Below are 10,065 nucleotides of genomic sequence, written 5' to 3'. Positions count from 1 at the left end.
CCGTCCCACTCCCCGCGTGGTCCCTGTCCCGTTCCGGAGGTGACCCGGCTCTCCCTGACTCTCGGCCGCCACCGCCCGCTGTCACGGGCCGGGTCCCCCTGTGTCCCCCCCCTGCCCTTGGGCTGCCCGCGCCCCTCCTCAGCCCGGCGCCGAATCTCTCCCCTCCTCCCCGCCCCCCCAGCCCTCCCACGCGTGACGCCGCCCGCGCACCAAGCCCCCTCCCCGCGCCGGCCGGCACGTGGCGGCGGGGCCGGGTGGGCTTTGCGCATGCGCCCCGCGCCCCCCGCCCGGCCTCGGCGGCCCCGCCGCGGCCACGCGCGTGGGCGGCCAGGGGGGCCCCGGCGCGACCATGAGCCGGATCCACGCGGGACGGCGGCGTGAGTGGGGAGGGGGTGGCGGGGAGCTGAAGGGACCGATCCGGGGGGGGGGGGGGGGGGGCTGAGGGGCGGCGGGAGCCGTGAGGGGACCGACCCGGGCGGGGTGAGGGGAGGCGGGAGCCGTGAGGGGACCGACCCGGGTGGGGTGAGGGGAGGCGGGAGCCGTGGGGGGACCGACCCGGGTGGGGTGAGGGGAGGCGGGAGCCGTGGGGGGACCGACCCGGGTGGGGTGAGGGGAGGCGGGAGCCGTGAGGGGAGGCGGGAGCCGTGAGGGGACAGACCCGGGTGGGGTGAGGGGAGGCGGGAGCCGTGAGGGGACCGACCCGCCGCCCCCTCCGCCGCCCTTGCGAGGTGCCCGTCGCGCCGCCCCAGCCCGCCGTCCCCCGTGGGCCCCACGCACCCCCGCTGCTCGCCCGCAGCCGCCGCCCTCGGCTTTGTCCCCCCCGGGATTCCCCGGTGGGCTCCGTCGCGCCTCGGGTCCCGCTGCGGGGAGCGGGCTGTCAGGGACGGGCATTTCCAGTGTGTTTTTCCCAAGTGCAGAGGTGCGAGCCCTCCTCACAGCTTGCTGGCGTGAGGGAGGAGTGTGCTGCGTGCTGGTGGTGCACAGCCTTCGAGGTGGTGCACAGCCTTCAGTGGCCAATTTGGCTTTTTCCTGTGATGCTGATCTTAGTTCCAAGTAACACGTATTGTTCTTTACTTTAAGAGACACCAACGGTCGGTCACCTCGCTAGCGAGCTCCCCTCACAAAGGCAGCACGGCCGTCCCAGCTTGTCAGCCTGGCGGGACAGTGCTCAGCGGATCCCCGAGTGTTCAGTCCACGGCAGCAGATGCTGTAGTAGCACCAACACAAGCTATGAAATCATCAGCTCCTTGCCCTCCTTAGCCAGATAAACGTTTATAGTGCTGTTGATAGCCTGAGTTAACCCTGTCTTGAGCAAACTGGGGCTGTGGCTGCTCAGTTTGACGTTTCTCTGTGCTTAATCTGAATGCAGAGTGTAAGGAGAAGAATCCACCCCGTGTATCGGATAAGGAAAGTTTTGGCTCTGTTTGGCCTAACTTTCACCCATTGTCATAAAATTTCACAAGAATGACATTTGTACAGTTATTTTTACTGTCTTTTTTTTTTAGCCAATTCTCTTTTCTACTGGTAAGAATTAGTTCTGACTCTCGTCATTGCGATCTTACTTCTCAGGGAAGTGCTAATTTTGTTCCACCGTCAGATTGATTATAAATCAAAGATAGTACACAGAGATTTAATTAGGGCATAGATGTACAGTATGGATCCTTGAGCAACAGTTGGTAACACTGGGTTCATGTTTTTCATTGGGTGTTTAGTTAATATTTAGAAATAAGGGGAAGAAAAAACCCCTTGCATTTGACAGACATTTGATTATTCCATGTCTTCTGCCCACTGTAAGTCAAGGATAATCAGTTGAAAAAAAATTTGCCCTTTTCTGTTAGAAATCTGTTTCACGGTGAGGTTCAGCAAACCAGCTGTCAGTCCAGTTATCAAAACCCACTTTTCTTCAGGTCATTTAAAAGAGGAAAGCTGTTGTTTTCTGTCAGGACTTGGGATTAGGAAAATGAAAGGTGCCCATCTCTGTATTTCTTATTCTTCCCAAGTATATTCCAAAGTTACGCTTGTGGTTTTCAGGGGGAACAAGTAAGCTCCATTCTGTGAAGTGGGATATATAAGAATTTTTAAAAGAAAATGAAAATACAAACACACAGGTAACTTGAGCCTTAGTGTGCTGTTCCTTTTCTCCCCATACAACTGCAAACAGCTGAAAGTCCTGTATTTCCAGCAATCCTAAAATTAACTCCAGCGATTCTGCAGTTCTAACAGGCAGGAGGGGACAATGTTTATTTTCCCTCTCGCGTCACGCTGGTGACTGGAGCGGATCTGGAGGGCCTGGCGGTGGGTGGGGTGAACCGTTACATATTTTCTGTGTCTGATGAATGCGCAGGCTGCTCGGTGTCCGTCTTTCTCCACTCTCTGGTCAGTGGCAAAACCTCCTAACGAGTAGACAGTCCTGATGATTAAAGCCGGAGTAGAGTAGTTTGACTGCAGGGATTTCCCATGCGACAGTGCAGCTGGGGATCCTTTATGGCCAGGGACTTCTGACCATGTCTGCGGCCGAGGAGGAGGCGAGGTAAGGGGGTGAGGGGCTCGGAGCAAAACCTCAGGTGAGCTGGGGTTGATGGTGTGCTGAGAGAAAGGTCAGCTGTACGGAGTGTGGGTGCCTGCCCTGGGAGTATTTCTGTGACTCCTTGTAAGCAAATGATCCCTTTGCAGTGTATTTCTTTAAAAACGGTAACTTGACTGACATTTTTGAGTTGAAATGGCAAAGGATGGTGCAAAGCAGAACAAGGAGCGTATTTGAGTACACTTTGACACATGTGCTTGAAGGTTTGTGTTTCAGATCACATGAAACTTCTCTCCGTTTTTTCAACTGTGTTGAAAACGCATTCAGCTGCTATTCGTTGGGGCTACTTGGGTTGATCACCCAGCTTCTCTCATCCATGCAGTGGCTTTTAAAACTGGCTTCATCAAGTTTTAGGTCAGTTTAAATTGTGAAAAGTTACTAAAAAAATCTTAATGACTGTCTGCACCCTTATCAAAGGGACTACTTTTAGTACTTTTAAAACTAAAATTGCAAGTTTGTATTATCACTGAATTATTGCTAATAGACAACATTTTCATTTAAAAAACTAAGTGTTTTCTTAATTGATACAACAACATTAAGATTTTTGTGTTTTTTAAAGGAACTCACAGGTCTGAATGCAGGACTATAAATGAGGAATTGTCATGAAATATCTGTTTTCTAGATGGGTTCCACTGATACCCATTCTTAGCCCTTCATTAGTGATTATTTTTGCCTGTTACTTCGAAGCAAACATCCAAGTCATCACAAATAACTTGAAAGTGATGGAAATATCAGTAAATAACTGAAAAATCGGGGTTACAGAGCACAGCAGCTCGCTCTGAGCGAGTTAGAGAAGAGCCCCAAAAGGGTTGGGAACGTGCTGACAGGACTTCCAGCGGTCCCATCCGTCTCTTAACAGAGGGAAGAGTGAAAGAAAACTCATTAACAGTTTGTGAGGGCAAAGGTATAGCAAGGCAATGATCAGATGCTAGACAAGCTTAGACCAATTTTAAGAATTTAGCAAAGATTTTAGTACATACTGAAGAGTTCTAATTGTAGACGCAGTTTTTCTAAAGAATTTTCTGTGGTTTAAAAGGTAATAGGTTTGGGAATTGTGTTGCTTAGCTGAGCCTTTATCTTAAAAGGTCTTTTCAGGCTTTGTATGGTTTCATAGCTGACAAGGGCAAGATTCAAGAGCAGAATTTTTATAAGCTGTGAAATCTGATCACTGATGGGGAGTTTGCAATGAATTTTAACACACAGATTTGTTGACTTAGTAATTTACTGACTGCCAGCAACTTATGCGAGTCCAAGAAAAACCACCCAAGCTCTCCTGAAAGATCACTTTTTTGACAAGCAAAGGCTGAGGTCCAGTGCACTTCTTGTGGTGCCTGCAATTGTGCGTAGGTGTAATTCAGCCACTTGGGACCACCAAAGCGACCTAGAAACACGCTGTGAGGAGTCGTTTAATCCTGAAGGCACCTACATTGGGTACGTTATGGCCTGGGTTGCTGAACCTCCTGTGCCTCGGGCACTGCTTCTGGGGGATCTGGGGCCAGCAGGCACTCGCAGTGCCGCTGACACTTCTTTTTTGGCCAAGCCTCGATGCTGGAGAGCGAGGACTTGTTATCGCCTAGTGAGCTTTCAACCAAGCGCTGCTCAAACTCAGCAGGGCGTGTGTGAGCGGGGGAACCCAGCCAGGCTGTGATCGTGAGGTTGAATTCTGGTGATTTGCCAGCGCTCCCTCGCAGTCAGTTGTACCTGTGAGGGGCTGCATGACTGAGAAAAAAAAGTTACAAAATCAGTCTGCAGCCTCACTATTAGCATCGAGCCAGGAAGAGGGATTCAACCACTTCAGATTTCACCGTCTCTTTTTTAAACATTGGCAATGCAAAGCAAGTTGTGGCAGGTACCTCATTATTCCTCAGACAGGATTCTCTGAATAGGGGTGCAAACTCGGACAAGGGTAATGATCGTTAAACAGTTGGAGTAAAAACCTCAGCAGATAATGGACCCCTTTGTTGTCTGGCTGCTCTGTGGTCTGAGAGGGTGGGTGCTGCTGCCTCACTAGGTGATCCTTTCTTCCCACTCTGTTTCCAGCTTTTGGTTTTTGTGCTACCGCTTAACAAAGTGCTTTATGGAGTTTGTGCTCTAGATTTATTTATTTTTAATCTGGTTAATAGGAAGTAAATTAGTCCTGTGATAAAAGTTCCATTAATATTCCCTCCTTTTTATGCTTGCTCTACTTACACACTGCTGATCTGTACAGGGAGGCACATTCCTTCCTAGCATCCCTGCCCAACACATAGGAAAACTCCCTGAATTACAGATGTGTCTCTGAAAACTGGTCCCTGGACCACAATCCGGTCAGCCCCCTGAGGGTGGCTGCGCTTTCCATGTGGGAAACGATCCCGTTTGCCATGCTTTGTGAATGAATATTTTATTGCAGAACCCCCCGTCATTATCGGCCTTTCCAGCTGGCCTTTGTACTTCCTGCGAGCAGCGGGAGTGGAATTCCACTGTCCCATACTCATGCTGTGTAATAACGTGCTATGCTTTATTTTGACTCAAGTTGTGGTTAATAATGGCCAAATTCTATTAAATCACATTTTACTTGCTCTGTTCAGCATTGCTCGATGTCTAAATTCTGTCTCTGAAAAAACCCCATACTTTTAAAATGTCTGCATTATCTGTTCTTCATCATGGTTTTGGTAGGCTGTTCGCTTTCTGTTAAAAACCACAAAAAGAATTTATCTTCAAAATGCTCCTTGGAGGGGAGGAAGGCAATGTTAGATTTCCTTTTCTGACCTCCTCATACCATAAATATGAATTGTTATCACTGCTTGGGTAGTGACGCACGGTTTTCCCCAAATTGTGGACTGTCTGGAACGTCTGGCTGGGATTTTTAAAAACTTGCTTTTCTTTTGTGTAAAACGAAGATTGAAGATGAAGGTTCCGGGATGTGCTGTGGGCTAAATTGACATACAGCAATGTATGGCTGGGCAGTTAGAACATTACTAGGTATTTTCCGGTGAAGGAAATACTGAGAATGGTAAATACTATAGCAAAAAGAAATCCCTTTTCTTACCCTTTTCCTTCTGCAAAAGTGGATAACTTAGTTATATACCTCCATATTGGATAATAATTCCTTAATGATTACATTTCAAAGAAGAACCTAGGGCTTTAAGTAATAACACAAGTTACAAGGTTTTCTGACTCTATAAATAAAAAAGCTATATTTGGAATAAACGAATAGTGTATTTATGGACAAAACTGTATTAAGGGAAATGTGATGGAAAAATTGAGTCAGACGAGCTGATGTATGAGGCATTTCCCTATGGAGTCATTGGGCTGAAAAATGTTTTATATGCCTAAACTTGAACAGATGCTTCAACACGCACACACGCACACGCACACACACACGCACACACACACACGTACGATCCCCTCCTACTTTAATATTAGCAGTTCTGTTCCTACCACTGTGATTAATTCACAGACCAGCCTGTTTTAGTCTCTTTTTCCGGGGGCTATGGGGTATTTCCAGATCATCCAGGTACTTAAGTCCATGCCTAACTGTAAATATGCAAGCAGCCTGGTTATTAGTAGGATTTCTTTCAAGCTTTACATTAGGCATATGCTTAACTGACTCATTGACCTGGGATTTACATTTTTACACAGGAGTGAAGGATTTCTCCCTATTACCTTGCTTAGATGAAATTGCTGGAGTCAGCCAGCTTTTTTGCCTAAATAAGGACATGATACCAGCTTTCGGCTCTTACAGATATTAGTTCCACCTTTTTAGTTACAAATTTGTCAGAAAACAATTCTGAGTGTGTGTGCCTGACCTCGTTTAAGATACTGTTGAAGTACAAAGAGAAGACATACATATGGATGACCAGCAGATTGTGCCTACTGTTCTTTTTGGTACGAATGTCACATTTGGTGGTGCTGGAGCGGTGGCTAACAATTGCATTTTATTATTTTTCGTTTGAATACTCATTGTGGTGTTCCTCTCGGCTGCTAATCTGCTTTCCCAGGGTTGTGGTGTTTGCCTTGTAGATAGCCGTGTGCAGTGCTTCCTCTCTTCTAAAAATTCCCAGAGCCCTCCCCAAAAATGCAGTGTGTTGGAGCCGGTTGTTTCCACTTTGCTTTTCTGATTGAGCTAAACTGATGAAGGAATGTGGAAAAATGACTTCTGGGTCTAGCTGTGGTGCGCCTTGGGAATACACGGCTTGCGGGGTGAGCGATGACGCTTGTGGCATCGGGGGTATCGACTCCTGCTTGCGGTGACATCCCAGTGTCGGACACTCGCCAGTGGTGCAGCCGTGCCAGTCGGGTATAACAGGTCGTCATCTGTAAAGTTCTGTATCCCTCTTGTGCTTAAAATAGGAGAGAGCCTGGGAGAGTGATGTGTTTCTTGTGTCTAGATGGTTTCCATGCTACCTCGAGGGTGAGTTTCTGACTCCTTGTTAACTCCTGGAAGTCTTGCTGTTACGGATTCAGGGACACAGCTGACAAGTAATGCTGTGTAATCCAAGCGCCTGAGGTTAGAGACATCTGTAGGCAGGCAAGGGGCTGGGTGGTAGATGGTGCATGTGGGGCTGGCACTAGTATTGATAAATTTTTAAATAGCATAAAAATAAAATAATTAAGGTTCTTAATGTGTGTTTTGCAGATGTGCTGTCTTGCATGCAGTATCTCCTAAAAATCTGATTTTCACAGTAAACATATTTAAGTAGTTGAGAAATGACAATTTTAATTACAGCAGACATTCATTCACAAGAGTTACTTAGCTGACATTGAAATATGTAGCTAAATTATTTTTAAAAGGAGAACAATTTTCATAATGGAAACTGTGATTCCTGGGTTATTAAAAAAATAAAACAAAATGGCAGTGTTTGGGAGGAGGTACACAGGGATCTTCCGTATAGCCATATGGAAATGATCTTCTTTATTCCTTTTTTCATGTAAAGTCTCTGCTCCTTCTGGAGTTTACTTGAAACGTCCACCTTTGTGGCAATACCCAGCTTGATTTGTATTCCTCAGCCTGCCCTTGCTCTTTGCAATCTGTGACAATACCTTATCGATCTGGGTGTCTGCAAAATCTGATTCCCTGGAGGATTGTGCTGGAGAGATATCGACAGAAGGAAATCATTGTTGCCCTTCAATTGTGCCGATTGTGTGAGATTTGTCCAACAAGTAAATACTGAATACCAATCAGCTGTAACTTATTGATGATTAATAACCTGAGGTACCAATTTTTTTTTTTCCTTGTGGCTTCTGCTAGTGCCTCTCTTTTAGCTGATTCATTAATGTGCTCTTCCCCCAGCCCTGTGCGGAGATGCTCACTCCTGGCTCCTTTAGAACAGCCGCACCGGATGGGACTGAAGCTCTGCCTGTTCCTGAGTCCTGTTTCTGACACTGGCCCAAGTGGAGGCTACAGCAAAAGCGCAGGAAAGGCATGTCTGAAACCCCCTCTCAGCATTTTGACTGCTTTCCACCTAGGGACTTACCCGTTGTGTGAAGCACTCTCTCCTTTTTGCAGTTTTTAAGGGGCTTTCCTTCTCCAGGCTACTCCAGATTTTACAGCTCCCTACCCTCTTCCCCCCTCAGCCTTCTCAGTTTTTCACTGTTCTTCCTACACCAGCCAGGACGGTACTTCTTCTCCGAAGCTGTTTCTGTTCTTCTCTATTTCTGAGATGGGGGATGGTGAGAGTGACCAGAGCTGTATGCTGAGGCTGGGATGTGGGTGAGTCATGGGCACTCATGGTGACACAGCGGCGTGCACTGTTCATGCACTTTTCCTTCTTTAACACTGGTAAAATGCTGTTGGCTTTCTGGACCACGCTGAGTGGTGCCGAAGCTTTCATGGAGCAGCCTAAAAGCCCCAAGATCTGCTTGCTGAGGCCATCTCAGTGCACATCTTTTTTAGTGTGAAATAGAGATTTATTAATTTTTTTATTCAATGTATGCATCACTTTATCTATATGGAATTTCATCTGCCATTTTATTATCAGGTTACTCAGAGTCATAAGGTCCTCCCGCCGTTCTTCACGGTTGCTTATCTTCCTTGCCTTGAATATTACCAACAGGATCCTTGGTCACATCCCACCCGCCTTGCTGTTGCATTTTACTCAAACAATGTCCTAGTCCAGCACAGCTCCCAGCCTCTCTTCCCGTGAAACTCTGCTGGGACCTCCCTCCCTTGCAGGAAATGACTGTTTACTCCTACTCTTTGTTATCTTTCACCCAGTTGTTTATCTGCGCAGGGACAGTCCCTTTTCCAGCGTGGCCTTTTGGTGTCCCTACAAGAAGCCTCTGATGAGAAGGACTCACAGATCTTAAAAATCCAGGTAGTCTGGAGCCTTGTGAGGCTGGAAGTCTCTTTACAGAAGCCACACTGACTTTTCGCCTGGTATATTGGATTTATACAGATATATCAATTGTCCACTAATTCTAGTCTGTATAGTATTGTCTAATTAGTCCTGTACAGATGTTGGGTTTGGAGGCTGGCAGTTCATCAGGATTTGTTTTTGCAACCCCTGTCTTACAGAGTTTGCTTGACACTTGCCTCCACATACCAAGGTGATCTTAAGAAAGGCCATAACCAGGCTGGCTGTTTCAGCTCTGAGCTCCATTAACCACTTTGGTGAATGCCACTCAGTCCTCCCCACCCATTACTCTTTCTTTTGGCTCTTTACTCTGTAACCTCCTCCCCAGTCACATCAGTGTGAGCCTGTTTCCCAGAGAGTCCCTGGAGGAATGGGGCTGGTGAGGAGGCTGCGTCTGTTTCTAGTACTGTGAGTAGGTTTAGAAAGAAGTCATGTAATTTTTCCTGTGTGGTATTGTCATCTCTTGTATCATTAAGAAATTAACCTGTTCCTGGTTGTGGCTTTCTGCAGGCAGGCTCCCTCAAGGTGCAGATGGGTATTTGAAGTGGTAACAAAGTGATGGGGGAAAAACTATTTTAGTCATGGGATAGATAGCAGCAGTGTGGACAGCAAGTCGAGGGAGGGGATGTTTCCCCTCTGCTCCGCTCTCACGAGACCCCCCTGGAGCACTGTGTCCAGCTCTGGGGTCCCAGCACGGGCCAGACATGGACCTGCTGGAGCGGGTCCAGGGGAGGCCACAGAAATGGTCCAAGGGCTGGAACAGCTCTGCTGTGGAGAGAGACCGAGAGAGTTGGGGCTGTCCAGCCTGGAGAGGAGAAGGCTTTGGGGAGATCATCTTGCAGCCCCCCAGTACTTAAAGGGAGCTTATAAGAAAGACGGAGAGAACCTTTTTACCAAGGCCTGCAGTGACAGGACAAGGAACAACTGACAGAGGGCAGGTTTAGATGGGACGCAAGGAAGAAATAGTTTGTGATGAGGGTGGTGAGGCGCTGGCCCAGGGTGCCCAGAGCAGCTGTGGCTGCCCCCTCCCTGGAAGGGTTCAGGGCCAGGTTGGACGGGGCTGGGAGCCCCCTGGGCTGGGGGAAGGGGGCCCTGCCTGTGGCAGGGGGTGGCACTGGGGGGACTTTAAGGTCCCTTCCAACCCAA

The 10,065-nt window shown here is 47.9% G+C and overlaps 1 protein-coding gene across 4 annotated transcripts in view; it reads left to right on the top strand.

The window, feature by feature from the left end:
* The first annotated feature begins 284 nt into the window (after nt 1–284).
* GJC1 (gap junction protein gamma 1) overlaps nt 285–10,065 on the top strand; it is a 30,008-nt gene continuing 20,227 nt past the window's right edge. Inside the window, exons 1-2 of one of the 4 annotated variants that reach the window (XM_033006619.2) lie at nt 319–377; nt 2,345–2,530. The gene's annotated coding sequence lies outside the window, so the exon portion shown is untranslated. Of the gene's footprint in view, nt 378–2,344; nt 2,531–10,065 lie in introns of all 4 variants that reach the window. The other 3 variants (XR_006164831.1, XR_006164832.1, XR_006164833.1) reach the window with 3 other exon arrangements.

The sequence above is a fragment of the Tyto alba genome, unplaced genomic scaffold (genome assembly GCF_018691265.1).
Source record: "Tyto alba isolate M040663 unplaced genomic scaffold, T.alba_DEE_v4.0 Super-Scaffold_12, whole genome shotgun sequence".
NCBI classification, from domain to species: domain Eukaryota; kingdom Metazoa; phylum Chordata; class Aves; order Strigiformes; family Tytonidae; genus Tyto; species Tyto alba.
The sequence above is the reverse complement of the archived record's forward strand: the minus strand, read 5'-3'. Positions and strand labels throughout refer to the sequence as shown.